At 48.2% G+C, this 21,140-nt stretch overlaps 1 protein-coding gene across 3 annotated transcripts in view; it reads left to right on the forward strand.

Annotated features, from left to right (window-relative positions):
• The window catches only part of Cuedc1 (CUE domain containing 1), a 95,117-nt gene that overhangs the window by 13,439 nt on the left and 60,538 nt on the right, over positions 1–21,140 (forward strand). The window contains exon 1 of one of the 3 annotated variants that reach the window (XM_063269100.1): positions 1,467–2,505. The exons of the other annotated variants lie outside the window; for them this stretch is intronic. The gene's annotated coding sequence lies outside the window, so the exon portion shown is untranslated. Of the gene's footprint in view, positions 1–1,466; positions 2,506–21,140 lie in introns of those variants that run through there. 3 annotated transcript variants of the gene reach the window in all.

Here is a 21,140-nt window from a genome sequence, read left to right on the forward strand (position 1 = left end):
ACAGACCGTTTTCATATCCCCCCTCCTCCCTCTGAGTTTAATCAGGATTGGTAGCATGTGTGTGAGTGTGTGTGTGTGAATGTATGAGTGTGTGTGAGTGTGTGTGTGTGTGTGTGTGTGTGTTCACTCCTCAGTGCTGAGCCACCTCGGTCCTGAAGTACAAGGAAAGCTTGTGACAGAGCATGTCCAGAAGAAGCCTTCTGTTAAGTGTTGACAGTTGACCTGAAGATGGGCTCCAACCCTTTGCTAGATCAGGTGGGACCTGAGACATGAGGGCGTCCTTGTGTTTAGATTGTTTCTTTCCACACACACCACTGACCAGCATTTAGAGGTCTCACCAGATTCTTTGCCTGTGCTGGGGAGTGTGGAAGTGTGGCGATATCTCCATTGAGTTCTCCTCAGACTGGGAGCATCCACAAGCAGAGGCGGCAGGCAGCCTTTTAGCATCAGGGAAATGCCCCTGTAGTTTGCTTGCTCTGATCCCAGAGTGAAGACAGTGCAGATGTTTTTAGAAATATATGGGTTTGGCAGACTCGAGTCTGTGAGAGACCATGCCTACACAAATGCTTCCCAAGTGATTTATGCTGACCTTTTACAGAATTGCTGACAGCTTGGGACCCTCCCGAGAGAGTCTGAGACTTGTGTGGGCTCTAGCCTTGAGTCATCTCCGTCACCTTGGGAGGGTGGCATCCTTTCCCTGAGGATGTTCTGGATTTTTTTTCCCCCTAGAATATGAAAAAGAACAGAAATTAATTTTGTTTGGCAAGTCGCACATCACTCCCTTGAGACACCCACTGCCTTTCTGGGGGCCTAGAGAGTGGAAACTGGATTTGGATGCTGATGTATAAGATTCCTCAAATCTCCCTGCCGGGAAGAAGGAGCGTGTTAGTGCATGGACGTCTGAGTGTGCAAATTAGAGTGCATAGCTAGGTCCTGTCAAAGCTCTGCTGTGGGTCACGTGACCTCTGGCTTTGTGCTTTCCCCTTCTTCCCGCCTTTCTTTTTCTTCCTTCCTTTTTCTTTCCTTTCCCTTTCTTTCTTCCTTCCTTCCTTTCATCCCTCCCTCCCTCCTTCCTTCCTTCCTTTCTTTTGTTGAGATAAGGTCTTGCCAGACCTCATGGACTTTAGTCCCAGCGCTTGGAAGTTACAGGCTTGGATCTCTGTGAGTTTGAGGCCACCCCGATCTACATAGTGAGCACCCTCCACCCCAGCCAGGGGTACATGGTGAGAGCCTATCTCAAAAATAAAAATAAAAAACACAAACCAATGACTCAGAGGTTCAGAGCACTGGCTGCTCTTCCAAAGGTCCTGAGTTCAAATCCCTGCAACCACATGCTGGCTCACAACCACCTGTAATGGGATCCGATGTCCTCTTCTGGTGTGTCTGAAGACAGTGACAGTGTACTCATATACATTAAATAAATAAATCTTAAAATAAATATAATAAAACCCAAACCAAAACACAAAAAACAAAGAACTCACAGAGATCTGTCTGCCTTTGCCTTCAGAGTGCTGTGTGCCCCCACTTCTGGAAGAAAGGGCAGTTCTGTATAGTCCTGTTCAAACTGGAACTTGTTCTGTAGACCAGGCTGGCTGTGAACTTGTCATCCTCCTGTTCCTCTGCCACCAGACTGCTGTGATTATACATGAGCCACCACCCCCAGCCCCATGTGTACCTGGGCTTTGCCATTGTTAGTGCCCTACCCCTGAACCTTGTTCTTGGCCTACCTTCTACTTTTTTATTCTGAGCCTGGATCTCACTGAGTCATGAAGGCCAGCTTTCAGTTCACTCCGTAGTGCACGCAGGCCTTGAACTTGGAGAGTTTCCTCCCTTGGTCTCATGAGTAGCTGTATTTCAGGCCTGGGCCACTAGGCTCAGCTCTCGTGTATTCTTGTTTCCACAAGAGCAAATGGCTCTAGAACCTACCTGTCAAACAGAAGTAGAATTAACAGCTCCTGTGGCACAGGACTGCTGTGATGGTCCAGCAACCAGCCACATTTGCGTTGTGCTTACTGGATGCCAGGAAGCTTTCTACGAATGCAGGAGTCATCATCATCGTCATCATCATCATCATTATTATTATTATTATTATTATTATATTTGCTAGAGGAGATAGTATTGTTATTATTATAAAGATTTATTTAGAGAGATTGTGTGTATGTGTGTGCACACATGTATGTGCACTTGCACATGAACCTTGGCATGGATGTGGAGGTCAGAGGATAATTATCTAGGAGTTGCTTTTCTCCCTTCCCCTTGGTGGCCTTTCGTTGTTTTTGTTTTGAGTTAGGGTCTTTTGGTTTTGCCCATTTTTATCCCATCTCGAAGTCAGGATGTAGAATTACCAATAGAAAGCTTCTGTCTGGCTTTTATTTTATTTTTTTAAATGTCTGTTCCAGGACTCCAACTCACATCATCAGGCTTGTGTGGCAAGCACTTTTACCTGCGGAGCTCCAGGAGGTCAGATTGTTACCAGTTCCCAGGAGGAAACGGAGGCACTGGAAGGTTAAATTAACCTATCTATGGGGCTGGGGATTTAGCTCAGTGGTAGAGCGCTTACCTAGGAAGCGCAAGGCCCTGGGTTCGGTCCCCAGCTCCGAAAAAAAAAAAAAAAAAGGAAAAAAAATCTTAAAAAATTAACCTATCTAAAGGCATGGCCCTAGGGAGTTGAGGAGGTGGGATTTGAACTCAAAAAGCCCCTGCTGGGTCCGTACACATCTCACCAGGGTGCTTTGTCATCCAGCAGTGCTGGGACTCTTCCTAGAGTTGAGGGAGGGATAAACTGAACCTCGGGGCAGATTAAGTGTTCAATCACAGTCCTGGGAGGAATGAGGAGCTAAGCGTAGGAGAACTGTTTTTGGAGTTCTGAGGAAACAGCTGTTTCTAAGTTTGGGACCGAGCTGAGGAGATTCTGCAGGGACAGAGACTTTTACTCACTGCCGAGAGGGGTTGCACCCCTAGAGGTTTAAGATCGACAAGTACACACGCCCCTCCCCCTCGCCGCTCCATGACTCTGTTTTTGGAAGGCTGTCTTTAAACAGCACAGCCTAGCACAGTTGCAGTGGCTGTTAGGGATTCAGCGAACCCCAGAAACAGTGGCTACTCGAGACAGGGAAGGAAAGGTAGTCAGGGCATTTAGGTGACAAGCCACAGAACAGCTTGTGTCCAGTGGATGGAGGGCTGGGGACCCAGATGACTTCTCTTTTCTTAAGAGTTGATTTAATAAGGGAATGAATCATCCTGTTAGCTTTTGCCCTTGAAAAGAAAGAGTTCCGGTGACATGGCGTTTGACTGAAGCCAGAAGCTGTCTGTGTCTGTCACCTAGACAGATGCCTAGGCCTTGGTGACTGCTGGCCAGGATGCAGTCCCTCCAGAGGCCTCAGAAGGACCCTTAGCTTCCCACTGTTACCACCCTTGGTGTTATGATCTCTTGGTGGGATTCTGAGACCCTGGGCCTTAGAGAGAAAGGGATAAAGTGTCATTAAAAGTAAGTGACGGGGCTGGGGATTTAGCTCAGTGGTAGAGCGCTTACCTAGGAAGCGCAAGGCCCTGGGTTCGGTCCCCAGCTCCGGAAAAAAAAGAACCAAAAAAAAAAAAAAAAAAAAAAAGTAAGTGACTAGGGATGGAAAGATGACTCCTAAAGAGGACCCGGGTTTGGTCTCCAGAACCCACACACCAAACAGTCAGGGGTGGAAAAACAAAATGAGGGCTGGAGAGCTAGCTCATCAGTTAAGAACTCTTGTTACTCTTACAAAGGACCTGTCTTCAGGACCCGGCATCCACACGCTGGCTCTCAGCCATCCATAACTCCAGTTCCAGGGGATTCAAAGCCTCTGACCTCCACAGCCAGCAGGTACACATGTGGTGCACACATATACAACAGGCAGAACACTCATGTACATACAATAAAAATAGTAAAATACCATGAAATAAGAACAAAAAATACCCCCTCATGATGGCACACTCCTTAGGCAATGGAAAAATAGTTTTGACTTTCTGGGAGATAAACAACCCCCGCTCCCTGCCAATGAAGGCAGCAGACCCCTTCTGTGATAGCACCGGATTCTCTGGACTGTCTGTGGGGACATGCTGTTCTCTCTCAGACTCCAGCTGCCAGCCTTCCGTGTGTGTCCTGCCCAGCCTGTAATCTGACTGTGGCAGGCTGAGGCGCACATCCTGTTCTGAGCCACTCTCTCTGACCTCTCTGTGGAATGGTGACCTGTGACCTTACCTCAGGCTCAGAGCTGAATGAGACCCCCAAGGGAATAAGAAGGGTGCCCGGGAGGAGACTGGAGGGTGCTGGGAGAACTCTCAGATGTTCAGGAACATTGGCAGGGTGATGCCATTTGTAGACTCTTGTGGCTGGTCACACATTTCCCAAAGCGCTTGCTTTCTTTTCTTCTTCTCTGTGTTCCATTTGCTTCAGCTTCCTTCCTGTCCCCAGCCAGCCGCAGTGGCTACTGCGAAGAGCTTCCATCTGGAAGAAGACCTGCTCCGTTCAGGCTTTTTTACTTACATAATTCAATTTAGTTCTTATGCCATCCGCTGGCCAGGGACTGCTGTCCTTTTGGATGTGGGAACTGAAGTTAGAGGCAGTAATTTGTCCAAGAAACACACCTACTTTCTGGGTGGAATTTTGCTTGCTTAAGTTTTTTTTTTTGTGTGTGTGTGTGTGTGTGTGTGTTATTTATTTGTTTATTCATGTATTTATTTTGTTTTTGTTTGTTTGTGTGTTTATTTTGAGACAAGGTCTCTATGTAGCCCTGGCTGTCTTAGAACTTGCTGTGTAGACTAGGCTGTTCTCTAAGTTAACTCAGAGATCCGCCTGCCCCTCTGTCTCCTGAGATTTAAGATGTGTGCCTGGCTTTGATTTTATTTGAATTTTTGAGACTGGGTCTTATGTGGCCAAAGCTGACCTCAGACTCACCAGGTCGACCTTGAACTTCTGACAGTGTCCCTTTATCAAGGATCTTTGCAATCAATCTTTGTGCCACAATGCCTGGCATATAGAGTGCCAAGCTAGAACCCAGGGCTTTGAGTATGCCATACGAACACATTACTAAGCCATACTTCTGGCCCCTTGATTTAAACTCTTATTCTAATAAATGCCAAACACACTCAGAGTGTCATTACAATGATCTCTCTTGTACCCACCACCAAGCCTTGCTAGATATACATACACCTTTGGGTCAGCTAGAAGAAGGTCCCCTTCCTTCAGGGTCTCTAGCCTGGTAAGCAGATGGTGGGCTGGGTTCCAGCCCTCTCTGTCCCTCTGGCTGGGCACTTTGTGCTGTGAACAGCCTATGTAACTGTATATGACAATCCTGCCTAAGAGTCTTTCTTCTCAACTTGCTTTTGGCATAACAGAAAGCACCAGCAGCCAGACACCTGGCAGAGCGCTGATTGCGATGGTCGCCAGTGCTTTGCTAAGTGGGACACAGGGAGAAAAGCTCAGAGGATGGGGACTTTTCCACTTCATAGTAAGCCAGGAGACAATTCCACAGGAGACTGCTTATATCCAGAGAGGGAGGAGACAGATGAACTGTGTCCTGTAGCTCCTATTTCCTGCCGCCCTACTGTTGTCTCCAGGATGCCACTCCATGCTTTTCCCTTCCCTTCTGTGCCTGCGGCGGGGGGGGGGGGGGGGGGTAAGGGAGTGTTTTCTGTGGCTACCACAGTCCTAGGCTGGCAGAAGGAAGTAGGTGGAGCCCAAGGTGTGAAAACCCAATGTGAACCACTGCTTGGCAGCTACCCTCCTGGAGTTCCTCACTGGAACATTCTCTGTCCCCGGGTGGCTAGCTTGTCTGAGGCTCTGCTTAGCCGGGAGGGGGGGTGGGGGGGTGGGGGGGTTGGGGGGTTGGGGGGGGGGTTGGGTGGAAGTGCTACTTTTGCACCCGGAGAGCTGTTTCTTTGTATCCCAAGCAGGCCCCGGGGATCACCAGATGTGGGGCTTCCTCAGGGTAGTTGGTGTGCTTGGGGATGCCCTGCACCTGGTATTGGTGTGCAAATACTTGTTAGACAGATGTGTGTTACCCAATTAAACTTACACAGTATCCCATGGAACAGAGAACCAGAGGGCCCAGTCTGCTGCTTCATGCCTCTGACTGCACCTCAGGGATAACCAAACTCTCCCGTCCACTGGCTTGACACAGTTGAGGTGTGGATTTTTGTTGTTGCTTTTTGAAACCAGTGTCTGTCTATGTAACCCTGCCTCTTCCCGAAATTGCTATATAGACCAGGCTGCCTTCCAACTCAGACACCCACCTTCTTTCTGCCTCTCAAGTGCTGGTATTAAAGGGGTGTGACACCACATCTGGTTCCCAGGGCGTTTTGCTCATGAAGAACCTGATGTGCCTGAGGTAGTCTGACTTGTGACCACTCCATCTGGATCCTTGAACCATCTACCTGATGGCAGGAGCGGCAGAAGGAGGAGGAAGCATTTACTTAGTAGGCAAAGGCAGGTAGATATCTGCAAGTTCAAGGCTAGCCTGGCTACATAGAGAATTTTCAGGCCAAACTGGACTACATAATGGGACTTTGTCCTCTCCTCCCCATTTTTTTTAAATGACTTGTATCTGTATGTGTGTGAGCGTGCTATAGCACTTTTACCTGCTAAGCTAGCTCAGGCCCTTGCTTTGTTTTTGAGACAGGGCCTTACTATGGAGTCCAGCCTGGCCTGAAACTCACTCTATACCCAAGACTGGTCTGGAACCCGTGATCTTCTGGCTTGTCTCTGAAGTGACTGGGTTTAGAGGCGTGGACCACCATAGCTGACCTGTTATTTCTACTCACCCTTCCCTGACCAGAGCTGATCAGGTAGCATGGAGAACTGGTCCTACCATTCCCCTATATGGATAGGAAAAGGGTTCCAGACAAGACATTGGTAAATGAATGTCAATGCCAACAAGTCATTCTGCCCTTGTTAAAAGTCCTGCCATGTGACTCTTCAGTGCTACCTCTCACCTCCTTTCTGGGCCCAAGTAGCAGGTGTTGTCTTTCTGTCCAAGTGAAAAACACAGTGACTGGGTGAGCAACTCAGCCAGAGGCACCTCAGCAGACAGCACCAGTGATGGGGATATAAAGATCTGCCTGTCTTATGTCTTGGTTCAGACGTCCCTGAGTACAAGGAACAGAGCTATCAAAGTCCTGGGAGAACCGAGGAACTGAGAACAGGAAGCACAGCTGACTTCCCGGGTGCCTGGAGGGGAAGGCACCTCTGTCTGGTGTACCTGCTGGGTGTTCCCTGCTTTTGTGAATGTGAATTTGGTGTCATGGTCTCTCGGTCTCTTTCTAGTCACCAGAGAGCAAACAGTGACTGGACCTTGAATCAAATACGTTCCTGGGGGAAGAATCTAATTGACTCACATGAGTCTGCCTTCTGCTGGTCCGATCAGCTGTGATTTGTAGACATGGTCGTGTGGCACCTGATATCACTACAGGATTTTCCCTTATGATTGGAGGTGGAGGCATCCTCACAGTAGAGACGTGTACTGGGAACGTACTCAGAAGCATGCCTGACTTACCTCCTTGGACCAGGTTGAATAGGGTTGGCTGGATAATATGTGGCAGATCTGAGAGCTCTAAGGGATCAACACTTCAGTGTGAGCTGGTTTAGTGGGGGTGGGACCTTACTGAGAACCTTGGGACATTGTACTACCCAAACAGGGCGTGGGTAGGTCTATAATGTTATATGATAGAACTGAAAAGTCTTGCTCAAGGCATGGGAGCTGTCTGTGGGAAGGTCATGGGACAGGATGTAGGGTTCGGGTGGCCAGGGCCAGCCAGGCCATTGCTGGAGGAGGTAAGGCAGGTTTATAGGCTACTGGATCACAACCTTGTAAAACAGAGAGCAAATGTGTATCTCTCCCCTACATAAACACAGCTGTTTCTGTGGTTAAAATGGTGTGACCCGGAGAGGATGTTGGTCCGGATTTAGCATGCTGGTCCTTGTCCTTATGCTACCCCAACTGGCTGTGTACCTATAAGGAGATCATCTCACCCCTCTGGGGCTTGCCTTGCTCTTTAAAGACTCTGTGTTTGAGCATTTTTATACCAGTGGGGTAAAAACTGAACAGCTAGGTTTGGACCCTTGTTCTTCACTTGCGGGTGATGTGACCTGGGTAGACTTCCTAATGGTCAGTGTTTCCTCCCCTCCTCACGGGGGTATTGTGAAGATCACAGGAAATGGGTGCTCAGTGAAACATTAATATTATTATTAGAAACCAAGGCCACAGGGCCAGCCAAGTAGCTTGGCTAGGAGAGTGCTTTGCTAATATGTACATGTCTCCAGGTTTGATCCTCACAACAGAAACCCTACATACGTGGGCAAGCAGAGGCACAGGTTCAAGTTCATACATCCTCATCTCTACAGGGAGTTCCAGCATGGTGTATAAGATATCCAGGAGAGAGGTAGAAAGGGAAGGGGAGGGGAGAGGAAGGAAAGGAAAACCGAGACCAGTTCAGGAGGAGCAGGGGCAGGAGCAGGAGCAGGAGCAGGGGAATGGAGAGACCATCACAGAGGCAGCCCAGGCCTCTCAGAGGCTGTACGTGAGGATCTTTCTATTAATCCGGCCCTGTCTGGGGTGTTAGTGCCGGGGTGGACACATTGCCTTGGTCTCAGGAGCCAACTCCAGCCACTGTCATCCCAAACCTCATCTGTTTCCCTGTTACTCCCCTGGAGCCTCCATGGTCCATGTTAGGGATGACTCTGCAGAATTCTGGAAGTTTCTAGACTCTTCCTTTCCATCCTGGGTCAGGTATATGAGGCCTCCTGTTGGACGTGAGAGCATTTCTGTCTTAAAGCTACAGAGCTTGGGGTTTGCTGTTTGTTATTTTGTTTTCTGTTTTTCTAGACGGGGTTTCACTGTGTAGCCTTAGTTGTCCTGGAACTCCCTCTGTTAATCTCAAAGTCACAGAGATCCATCTGCCTCTGCCTCCTGAGTGCAGGGATTAAAGGTGTGCACACCACTGCCTGGCACTTATTTATTTATTTATTTATTTATTTATTTATTTATTTATTTATTTATTTATTTTTTAGAGACGAAGCCCTTTGGAGCACAGAACAGTTTAAAGGTCAATGTTTGGTAGGCCTCTGCTTCTGTTGCATCCTCCGAGGGCAGAGCTATTCTCTGGCCTCTCTCACTATCAAGAGCCCCACAGAGCCTACAGTGTCCAGCCCTGTCCCCTTTCCTCATTGCCTTTGTCCTCTGGTCCCTGCAGTCTCCAGCAGCAAGCTCTGTGGCTGCCAGGCCCAGACTGAGCCCCAGGACAGCCCCTCCCTTTCCTCCCTCAGCAGCTGGGGCCTGGCCTCCACCCCTTTCTTGGATCCAGGCCTCAGTGGTAATGAATTACATAAATAAGTCATTCCCATTAGCAGCACAGCCAGACTCTGGCCCAGGAGGCAGGGCAGGTCCTCAGGCAGTATGGCTCTGGCAAGCTACTCCTTAGCAAGGTGGCTCCAAGCCCTGATGTTTCTGCTTGGTGTCTTAGGGAGGGGCCCCAATCCTCCGGTCCTTTCCGTGTTAGGTTTTCAGTCTAGAGGTTCCCCAATTATCTCCTTCCACCAGCCACAGGGGCTCAGGGCAGGTGTGTTTGACAATAGTTAAGCCCCTAGGAGGGGTTAGAGGTGGGGTGTCTGGTGGCTTAAGCTGCTCTTCTGGGCTTGCCTGGGCTTGACTGGCAAAGGTGCACAGTGGCCATGGCAACCCTTGTCTGCAGACAGCCCCAGGCAAACACTGGCTTTCAAAGGGGGCCTTGTTCCCTGTGAGAGCTTTTTGGGTTGCTGGGCCTTTCAGACCTGGAAAGGAAAAGGATGACAGAGAGGATGGGGAGGGTTGCCTGGGAGGAGAGGACACTCCTGCCTCTCCTCACCCCCTTGCCCTGGCCCCAAGCATATTTCGTGGAGGCCTCTGTTTTCAGACCTGCTGCTGGTGAATGAAAGGAAGAGTGAACAGAAGAGTGTGCCCAGTCTCCAGGCAACCGGCTGTCTGTGCAGTTGAAAGGAGAGAGGAAAGTCACACTGGGCACCGTAGTGTGGGGGTCCTAAGCTGATTGCATCAAGATAGCCACAGCCACCTAGGCAGATTCTCTGCTGAGTATCAGACATGTAACATGTGCAACACCAGAGCTGGGATGTAGCTCTGTTGGTAGACCGGTAGCCTAACATACACCAAGTTTAATATACAGCATAGCATGGCAGCACACATGGGTTATACCAGAACTGGGGAGGTAAAGGCAGGAGGCTCAGAATTTCAAGATCATCACTGGCTACTTAGGGAGTCAGAAGGAAAAGAAACTTGGGGCCGCAAGGGGGTTGGAGAGAAAATGAGAGGAGAAAAGAAGAGAGGGAAGAGAAAGAGCCACAAAACTATTCATCAAATGTAAGGCGACTACACTATCAGTCTACACTCTTGTTCGAGAGTGGCAATACTAGTGGATTTCGGGAAAATGTTGATCACGGGCTTTGCTGTTTTTGCGGGGGAGGGGGCAGGGCGGTGTGTGTTTCAGTTCCAGAATTCTCCCCGTTCACACTTTATCATTATACTCCTCATATATAAAAAACAGGAAGGCTGGAGCCAAAGAGATGGCTCAATGGTTAAGAGCACTGACTGCTATTCCAGAGGACTTGGGTTCAAATCCCAGCACCCAAATAGCAGCTCACAATTGTTTGTAACTCCAAGATCTGACGCTCAACACTCTCACATAGACAAACATGTAGGCAAACACATCAATGCACATAAAATAAAGGTAAATAAATTAAAATAAAACAAAACCCCAGGAAAGCTATCCTATCTGTCATTTGTTCCCAAGTTAGTCTGAGGAAGCAGCATCCTGTCTGGTAGAGTACAGCTCATTGCTGGCAACTGCAGGGCCTGCCTTCCAGGTCTGGTGGGAGTGTGGACAAGAGCACCCATGGGTAAGGTCTCTGGCCATTTCTACCCACCCAGGAGAGCCTGCTGGGTCTCACTCAGGGCCAGACACTGGGACCAAGATCTGATGGCAGATTCTACTCCTCCACATCTCTGTCATCTCCCTTGTGATTCTTCCTCGTCGTGTGTATTAATTGGCCAAATTGGTGTTGTTTAAAGGGCCTTCGTCAGCTGGGGTTGGGGTGGAAGGCACTCATGAACTTTCCAAACTTTTCTTCATAAGCATAAGCTAAGAGGCGCCACCTGGAGCCTTGTGGGAGGAGGGGAAAGCTGATGCCATGCTCATACCAGGAGAAACTCGATGGAGGGATCAGCAGACCTGGGGACTAAGAAGCAACACGACAGACAGACCTTTCTGCTGGTTTTGGAGTTGTTCGTCAGGCTTAGCAGCCTAAGCCATCAGAGAGTGGCTTCCCTTGTCAGACCTCAGTGCACCTTGCTGTCCATTAGACTATCAAATTCTGCTGGTGTAGTCAGGACTCAGGTGAGATTTTGTGTTGTTTTAAAACACTTATTTGTTGTTGTTTTTTGTTTATTTGTTTTCAAGACAGAGCTTCACTAGGTAGCCCTGGCTGTCCTGAAACTCACTCTGTAAACCAAGCTGGCCTTGAACTCATAGAGATCCACCTGCTTCTGCCTCCCAAGTGCTGGGATTTCTCCTTCTCCTTCTCCTTCTCCTTCTCCTTCTCCTTCTCCTTCTCCTTCTCCTTCTCCTTCTCCTTCTCCTTCTCCTCCTCCTCCTCCTTCTCCTCCTCCTCCTCCTCCTAAAGATCTTTCGTGTGTGTGTGTGTGTGTGTGTGTGTGTGTGTGTGTGTGTGTATACACAAATAAGCTGACATGAGAAAATCAGAAGACAACTTTTGGGAGTCGGTTTCCTCCTTCCAACATGTGGATTCTGAGATTCTGGTCTTCAGGTTTGGCAGCAGGCACCTTTACCCACTGAGCCATCTTGCTGGCCCGTGTTTTTGTGTTTTTGAGACACAGTTTCACCTTGTAGCCTCTGCCGGCATCAACTTGCACCAATTCTCCTGCCTCAGCCTCCCCAGGGTTGGGATTTCAGGCATGAAATCTGTATTTTGAATAAGGGAGTGAATCTTCTGAATGAATGGGAGACCCTTTGACTGCAAATTGTTTAATGAATCCCTTTGTTCTGTTGCTACTTAACTAAGTTGAATCCAGAGCTTCTCACCCTCTAGGCAAGTGCTGTGCCTTTCATCTGCCTCAGAGTCTATTGTTTACTTTTTATTCTGAGGCAGACTCTCACTAAGTTGTCCCAGGCTGGTTTCGAACTTGTCTTCCTGCTGCCTCAGCCTCCTGAGTAGCTGGTTCAATTCTTGTGCCATAGACTGGACCAGGAGAGACTGGTGCTGACGCTAAGGGGACTGGCCTCTTCTGTCAAGAATCTTCAGGGACAACAGCAGACGCTGTCAAGACAGGAGGGTCACCAGGGAAGGGGGGAATGTTCTGTTTATAACTATTTGGCTGCTTGTGGCACTTTCCGCCTGCAGGAATTACCATGGAAAAATGGTTTCTACCCTCCTGCTTTGACCACAGCATACCCCTTCCTCTGAGGCTTCCGGCTCTTAATTAGATTTCTTAGGTCTCACAGCAGATGTGAAATGTGAATATCTTTTTTTTTCCATTCCTTTTAAGTAAAAAAAAAAAGTCTGCCTAAATGTATTTGAGCAGTTATTCTCCTGGGCCTGGCTGTCTGAGACTTAGCTGCTGTCCAGAACCTAGGAAATAGGCATCTCTCAAGGCCTTCCCTTGTAGGAATGCCTTGCCTGACACTCCTCTGAATGAATTCCACTTTCTTTGTCTTCTCTCAGGGCCCTAAGGCAGAAAGGCTGTGGTTTCTGTCATTTGGGGGAAAAGGGTCCTCGGGTATCCCAGGCTCAGCCTAGAGCTGGGGGAGGTGTTTTGTAAGAAATGCCTATGAGCCACACCCAGTGTGGAAGCCTTCTGCTCTCTAGGAGCCAGGGTGAGGGACAAAGCTGGTGGTGCAGATTCTCACCATCAGGTGGAGTTCCCAGCGCCAGGCTGTGGGGGCCCTTTACACAGGTTCAGGTAGAGCTTTTTTTTGGAGGGGGTTGTTTCGAGATAGGGTTTCTCTGTGTAGCACTGGCTATCCCGGAACTCACTCTGTGGACCAGGCTGGCCAGGAACTCACAGAGATCTGCCTGCCTCTGCCCTCTGAGTGAGGGATTAAAGGTGTGTAGATAGGGCCTTGATTCTGGAAGTCAGGTCTGCTGACAGCATCACTGACGTCGCCTTCCGCTGGTTAGAAATGGACATCAGGCACACCTTGGACACTGGAGTCACCTGCGTTTAAGAAGCTGGCTCCTTTGCACAGCAGAGTCTGAGGAAGCTTGAGAAACTAACTAAGGGACCCCGTTCTCATCTGCATGTTAATTTCAACACCCTTAGCTTTGTAGGATGCGGTAAAGCCCGGATGCTCTGACTGTCTCAGTGGAAGGACGACTTGTTTCTTCAGTGAGCATGACCAGTCTGTGCAAGCCTGACAACACCCAGACTGGTCTGTACCCTGTTGAGAGGCAAGTCTTCCGAGCAGATGCCTGGATGCTGTGGAATGCGAACTTGCTAGAAAGGGTTTAACCCTCTGTACTTCCCCTCCCTGCTCTTAGACTCAGGGTTGAATCTGGCACTCTCTGTGTGTTCTCGGGCAACCCAGCCTGGCCTTCACTTTTGTTGTCTTTCATTTGGTGATAGCCCTTTCTCCTCAGGCTTGATTGCTGTTTAAAGGGGGAGGGGGAGCACACCTGATTCGCTTTTGATAAGCTTGGGTGTCAAGTGTTGACTCCTGACAGTTTGGGGCTGTGGGTAATGCATTTTGTTACTGTGGAGGTACAAGCAAAGCCCAGAGCAGACTGCAGACAACTTAGAACATGTTTTAAGTGCTGGGAAGAAGCTATAAACACGGGTAGAGGGGTTTGGGGATTTAGCTCAGTGGTAGAGCGCTTGCCTAGGAAGCGCAAGGCCCTGGGTTCGGTCCCCAGCTCCGGAAAAAAAAAAGAACAAAAAAAAAAAAAAAAAAAAAAAAACACGGGTAGAGAATCCTCTATTCCACAGGACCCAGCCATTAACCCTTTCCCTCCTCTGTTAATCCTTTCCCTTCTCCACCCACGATGTATCCTAGGTACCATCTCCCAAGCAGACTGGATTCTCAGTGCCCAATTAGTTGCTTATGACTCTCAAACTGCCAGCAAGCCCTCCCTTTCTGGAAAAACTTAGACTTTTTTTCTTTTTCTTTTTTAAATAACTTGTTTTTATTTTATGTATATTGGTGTTTTGATTGTATATTTGTCACTAGGAGGGTGTCAGATCCTTTGGGACAGGAGTTACAGACTTTTGTGAGCTGCCATGTAGGTGCTGGGAATTGAACCTGGGTTCTCTGGAAGAACAGTCAGTTCTTACCCACTGAGCTATCTCTCCAGCCCAAACTTAACTTTCTTCTTGGTTATTTCCTGAGCAAGGTACAGTCAGATGTATGTCCTAGACATACATCTCATTGACATTTGATTCTTAATTTTTAAATTTTTATGTATTTATTATTGTGTGTGTACATATGTGGTATGTGTGTGCATGTGGGTGGGCCTGAGGACAACTTTCAGGAGTTCCTTCTCTCCTTCTACCGTGGGATTTGGGAATCAAATTCAGGTAGCCAAGCTTATATAGTCAGAGGTTTTTCGTTTGCTTGTTTTTTTTGTTTTTTTGGTTTTTTTTTTTTTTTTTGGAGACATTGTTTCTTTTTTGTAGCCCTGGCTGTTCTGGAACTCACTCTGTAGACCAGGCTGGCCTCAAACTCAGGGATCTGCTTGTCTCTGCTTCCCTGAGTGCTAGGATTAAAAGCGTGTGCCACATGCCTGGTTGAGGTAAGTGGTTTTTTAACCCTTGAGCCATTTCTCCAGCCCAGGCCCTTTATTCTCCATGGCATTTCTGGCCCCAGACCCCTTTGATAAGTTTTTTTTCTGCCATTATAGTTTGCTTGCTTTATTTGATTATGCAATGCTGGGGGTTGAACTCAGAGTTTTGCACAAGCTTTGGAAGTGCTTTACCACCCAGCCCCATCTCCAGTCCCTTTTATGGTAATCGAAAGAAAACTCTCATTACCCCTTGCCATGCTAAAAAGTCTGTGTACACATAACTATGTTAAACAGTGCATCCAGGTTCACAGGTAGACCTGGCAGAGACCTTCCTAGCTCTTCATAGAGGGTTATAAGTTCCACCACACCTGTGCCTGCTAGCCAGCATGCATTGGGGCTCTGGGGGGGCAGTGGGGCGAAGTACTCAGGCCCATGCGCCAAGTGCTAGGGTTGGTATACTTCTTCCTCCCCTGCTTGCTCCCTCTCCCCATGTTAATAACGCCTTTTTTTTCCAGGTCATTATAGCAGGCTCCTTCCCAGCTGAATGTGACTTGCTGGCTTGTTGACCTGAGGTCCAGTTACCTGCACTATCTAAGCTATAGGTACTCCCTCCCCCCATTTGTAAGGTTGGCCTTCCTTGTGACTAGAGTGATGGTTCATCAATTAACAGCATTGGCTGCTTTTCCAGAGGACCTAGATTCAATTCCCAGAACATACACACTGGCTCACAATGTCTGTAAATCATTCCAGAGAATCCAGTGCCCTCTTCTGACTTTCGTGGGATCAGGTACATGCACGGTGCACAGATACACATGCAGACGCAATACAAAATGAAATAAAAAATTAAAGTGCTCCAACTGGAAGACTTACAGTTTAGCTACAGAGTGACTCCTTACCTTCTAGAGGGAGCCTGCTGTGGTAGCAGGGACTTGTTCACCCTGGGCAGAACTACAAGCAATTGGACCATAGTGAACATCTAAGGCTCTGCTTTGGATAAGTGGGAGCAGACTCCATAACATACATCTGGGGGATTGGATAGCTATGTCCTCTAGACACTTGCTTCTGTCTCGATATAGAAGTTCTTGCCTCTGGAGATTCCCCAAGACTCGCCCAGCCCAGTGTGGGGAGGTGGAGGGAAACCTCAGTGTAGCCCAGAGGACTCTGGTTCTTTTGCTCCCAGGCTTTCAACTCTCTGCAGTTGGGGGTGGGGTGTTAACTGTGGTCAGGGCTGTGGCAAGGATGTGGCAGACTACAGGGGACAGTGCAGAAAGGCAGGAAGTACCTTCTTCAGGCGCCCCTGCTGCCCAGGCCCCTTCGTGTCCCTTGTAGCTGAGCTGTGGAAACCTAGCCTCACCCTCATCTCGGCCCTGCACCCTCTCAGTTGCGTGTGAGACGGGCCAGAGTGAAAGAATTCCAAACATTGACCCCCCACTGGACCCTTAATTACATTAAGGCACGAAGTGGCAGTGCCAGCAGCGGGTGGATTCTGGCCGACTGTCCCAGGAACAATTGAAGGTCTGTTCTCACAGCCTGTCTCTCCCAGCTGTGCTTCTTTTCATCTCTGCCTCGTTCCCAGGGATGCAGGGGCGCTGGCTTCCTTACTTCTCTCTGTTGCTTCATTGGTTTTGTGTCTGCCTTTCCTCACCCCGGGGGGCCCCAGCAGGGATAGCCCTATTGGCCCATTTCCTCACTCCCTACAGTAGCCTCCTCCCAAATCTGCTGTGTGGCCAGTGCTTTGGAAAGTCAGGTGGTTTTGCTTCTAATTTGTATATGATCCTGAAGGGGAAGCAAAGGCTCCCACTTTATTGGTATTGGTTCGTTTATTCGTTCGTTGTTTTCTGTTTGTTAGTTTTTGTTTTTCAACACAGGCTTTCTCGGTGTAGCCCTGGTTGTCCTGGAACTTGCTCCATAGATCAGGCTGGCCTGCAACGCAGAAATCCTCCTCCCAAGCGGCTGGGATTAAAGGCGTGAGCCAGCACCACCACACAGCTCCCATTTTATAAGGACACCCCACAATACGTAGCACTTTCAATGTATTTATTTAATTTACTAGTTTTTAAAAGCACATTCTCCTACACCACCCCCCCATCTGTATTGATGTGGCAGCTGGGAAAAGGGGGCCACAGCGTTTCATCAGAGTGATGGAGGGAGAGACTGGCAGGTCTACTTTCCAGGCCAGTGTGTGAGAGAGGGGTTGGCGGTGGGGTTGAGACAGAGCCTTACTATGTAGCACAGGCTTGATGCCCAGTGATCTTTTTCTTGCCTGCTTCCTTAGCTTTGGGAGTGACCTTTTCAGTCCTTACCAGTATCTTGTCAAGAATGTCCTGAAAAGAGGTCATCTCATAGAACATCCTGATGACATCGTGAAGGAGCTTCTAGAGAACTTGCTTTTATCACCAGTTTTTTTTTTCTTTTGAAGGATTAATTAAAAAATAATTACATTACTTTCCCACTTCTCTTTTCTTCCCTCCAACCCTTCCAATGACTGTCTCCAACCCCTCTCAAAATAATGGCTCCTTTTCCTTTGGTTATTATTGCTACACACACACACACACACACACACACACACACACACACACACACACACACCAATATATAAATGCAACCTGTTGGGTCTATTTGGTGTGTTGCTTGTGTGAATGTGATTTTAATGCTGACCACTTGGTATTAGATAACCAATCAGGGGGCTCATCCCTGAGAGAGACTAATTCTCTCAGAAGTCATCAGCTGCTTGGAGTTCTTTGTCTAGGGTGGGGACCCTGTGAAAATTTCCCATTCCGAGTTAGCATGTCCGTTGGCATGGACTTCGTTCAGTTCATGTTTAAGCAGACATATTGTTGAGGTACAAACAATGTAGCTTGGTTATTGGTTCTAAGCAATACGGTCTCACAGCAGAGTTCCTGGTCCTCTGGCTCTCTGGCTCTTCAAGTCTTCCCACCATCTTCTCTGTGCTGTTCCCCGAGCCGTGGCTACAGGAGTAGTATTGTAGATGTACCTGTAAGGGTTGGGATCCTCAGGATTGGTTGATCTGTGCCGTATGACCAGTGGTGGTTTTCACCACAGAGAGCAGCGTCTTTGATCAGAACGAGAGCTACACTCTGTAGGGATAAGGTTGTAGGGTGCAGTTAGGAATTACACCGGTCCAGTAAAGTGGTAGTAATAGGTTCTCCTCTAAGATTCACAACCTCATTCCTCATTAACCCGGGGTAGTTGACTAAGTTTCCAATGCCAGGCATGATTTCCCTCCTGTTGAGCAGGTTTTAGTCCAACTAGAGTGCGGTCAGTTAGTCTAGATGTGAGTGCCACTGTTGTATATTTAGGGCTAGCGCCTTCTGATAGTCTGGAAACTAGACCACAGAGAGAGAGACTTTCAAGGGAGATCCAGCATGACTCTCGTATCTGAAGTCCGTGGTGTCTTCAGCAACAGGACTTTACCTTCAACCCGGGAGAGGCAACTAAAGGCAATAGCAACAGAAACCTTCATTGATTGGGGAGTCACTCAGATTACCCTGACCAATAACTTGAATCGGAGTGTCTCATGCCTGGTCCTGGGGCTCTTGTTAAGTAGTGTTCTGCTCTTATGGGAGGCACTGTCAGCCCAGGTAACATAATTTTAATTATGCTATGTATATATGTATATAGCATACACTTATGGGTATTAAATATAACTTTAGGTAAATATAAAATGTCACTTTGAAGCTTTATCAAACATCCTTAGTGTTATTTGTCCCTCTTCCCTCAGCACAGAGGGTAACTTTTTGGAATGAGAGTCTCACTGTGTAACCCAACCTGGCCTTGAGCTCCTCCCCCTCCCCCTCCCTCTGCTTTTCTAGCATTGAGATTACAGGTGTGCACTAGTTGACAAGAACCTCTCTTCCCCACTTCTCTACTTGACTTCATCCCTCCCCAGGATCAAGGGACCAGGGCATTCCTTTTTTTCTCACTTTAGGGACTACCTAGACCAGCTACCCAGGTGGTTACAATCTCAGAAAAGACATTCTCCAGCCTCCCCATGACCCAAAGGCTCCTAACCTGGCCCCCAGCATAGACTCCTGCCCCTGTGATGAAGACATGGCTTGGCCAGTTAGCTAAAGCTCAGGTCCCACTGCTCCAGATAGGCCTCTCACTGTCCCTGGGGCAGTCACAGGCATAGTGTGCAGACACCCAAGAACAAGGGGCTCAGGACCCCCTTTGCTGGCAATATCAGGTTTCTCTTAGGAGGTCCAACCCCTATATTTAGATCTCTTTGGAGACAGCTGCTGGAGTATCTGGTCTTTTGACTTTGTTACTTCCTCACATTTGCAGATGGCTGAGGGACCTGCCATTCTCACTAGATTGGGTGTGACCCCAGGAGGCCTTTAAGCCCCACATGGTGAAACTTGTCTGTCTGTGTGCAGTGTCAAGTCTTTAGCTCCTGCCCGGTGCAAAGCACCCGACATAATGTTGGTTGGAGAATCTTTTGCCAAATCCTTTAGAGCATTTGAAAAGGAACAGCAGGGCTCCTGTGTTTCTCTGAGGATTTCAGTGCCTTGGGAGGGTATCTCAACAAGACTCAGGGTCATCCTCCGCAGAGCCCCAAGCCTCTGTGCCCTCTGTGCTGGCCCAGCCCAGCCCCCTGCCTGAAGACAACTACCTGGAGGTTGGTAGCTTCCCTGCAGGTCTTAGTTGCTTGAAGTTAGAATGAGGTCGCTTAGCCCGTGTAGTTAGTTACTAGGCTCCTTAAAGAAGACAACAGAAATCACTGCATTCCTGACCTGGTCACATGCTCATATGTAGATATTAAAGCCAGATTCAGAACGAAATGGTATAGCTAAAACGTATGTCTATTGCTCTGTTTGTGTGCTTGCATACCGCAGGATGAGTGTAGAAGCCAGGGGACAACTTGGCGGCCGTAATTTGTTCTCTTCTCCCCCACATGGGTTGCAGGAGTCAGAATCAGGCCATCACACTTGGTGGCAAGTGCCTTTACCCACCGAGCCATCTTGCTGGCCCCAGAATAGTTTTTAAAACATCATTCTAGTTGCTGGAAAAAAAATCTTTGATCCTAAGACTAGACCATTGCTTACCATTGGCCCCTAAGTCATCTTTACTTTAAGCCTCAGAAGTTCAGAGTGAGAGTCGGTGAGCCATTTGTTCTATGGGTGTAATATTAATGTAGGACCAAGTCTTTTGCCAAAGTCCTTTCTGGCCAAGGTTCTAGGGAGAGGGGCCTGCTAAGGTACAGAGCTGGGATAGGAGCTTCTGGTTTTAGCCCTCAGCTCTGGAGTGGGTAAACTGAGACACACATTTACCTGTAGGAGCTTCTCATGGCTTGGGCAGAGGTCTGGTAATGGGGTACAAGTTTAGGTTGACTGTGGGGCCCATCAGCTCATGGATTGAGCCTCATTTTCAGCCACGAGCCTGGCCTGTTGCTTAGGTACAAGGAGTATGGTGCCTTGACTTGCTCCATAGCCTTTCTTGAGCTATTGGCTTGGCTCTTGTAGCCAAACTCTTCCTTCAAAGACCCTCCAGTAGCTATCCTAGAGTCGCCCAGCCACTCATACTATTCAGAGCAGCTGTTCTCAACATGCGGGTCCTGACCACATATCAGATACCTACATTATGATTCATAACAGTAGCAAAATTACAGTTATGAAGTAGCAACAAGATAATTTTACAGTTGGGGTCACCACCCCGTGAGGGACTGTATTAAAGGGTGGCAGCGTTAGGAGAGGTGAGAACCGCTGTTCTAGAAGAAGCTTCTAGCCAAGAAGCAACCCAGAATGGGGGTGGGGTGGGGGGTTCTTCAACAGTAAATAGACACCTGCCTTATTTTTTACTTATACTCGATGGCGATGGTGTTTAATAGCGATTATAATAAGCCCCTCCCAGCTCTGTTGAAGTCTGTACACTTTTCCCTTTTCTTCTCTACTTCAGTGAGGCAGTAAATTCAGCCACTGAGAGATTGAAAAGCTTCGAGTAGCAATATATTGGAGTAGGAGGAGTTGAACAGATAGGATTCCATCCCGGGTCTGGCCTGTATAAGTCCCTTGTCACTTACTACTGGAACCTCAGGTTCCTCATGTGTCCACGAAAGCAGAGGTACCAGATTGTCACCTTTTTTTTTTTAAAGATTTATTTATTATTATATGAGAGCACACTGTAGCTGTCTTCAGACACACCAGAAGAAGCCATTGGATCTCTTTACAGATGGTTGTGAGCCACCATGTGGTTGCTGGGAATTGAACTCAGGACCTCTGGAAGAGCAGTCGGGGGTCTTAACCACTGAGCTGTCTCTCCAGCCCCAGATTGTCACCTTTGATGTGACAATCAAATGAAAATATTTCTG

Source organism: Rattus norvegicus, chromosome 10 (assembly GCF_036323735.1).
Source record: "Rattus norvegicus strain BN/NHsdMcwi chromosome 10, GRCr8, whole genome shotgun sequence".
Classification (NCBI taxonomy): domain Eukaryota; kingdom Metazoa; phylum Chordata; class Mammalia; order Rodentia; family Muridae; genus Rattus; species Rattus norvegicus.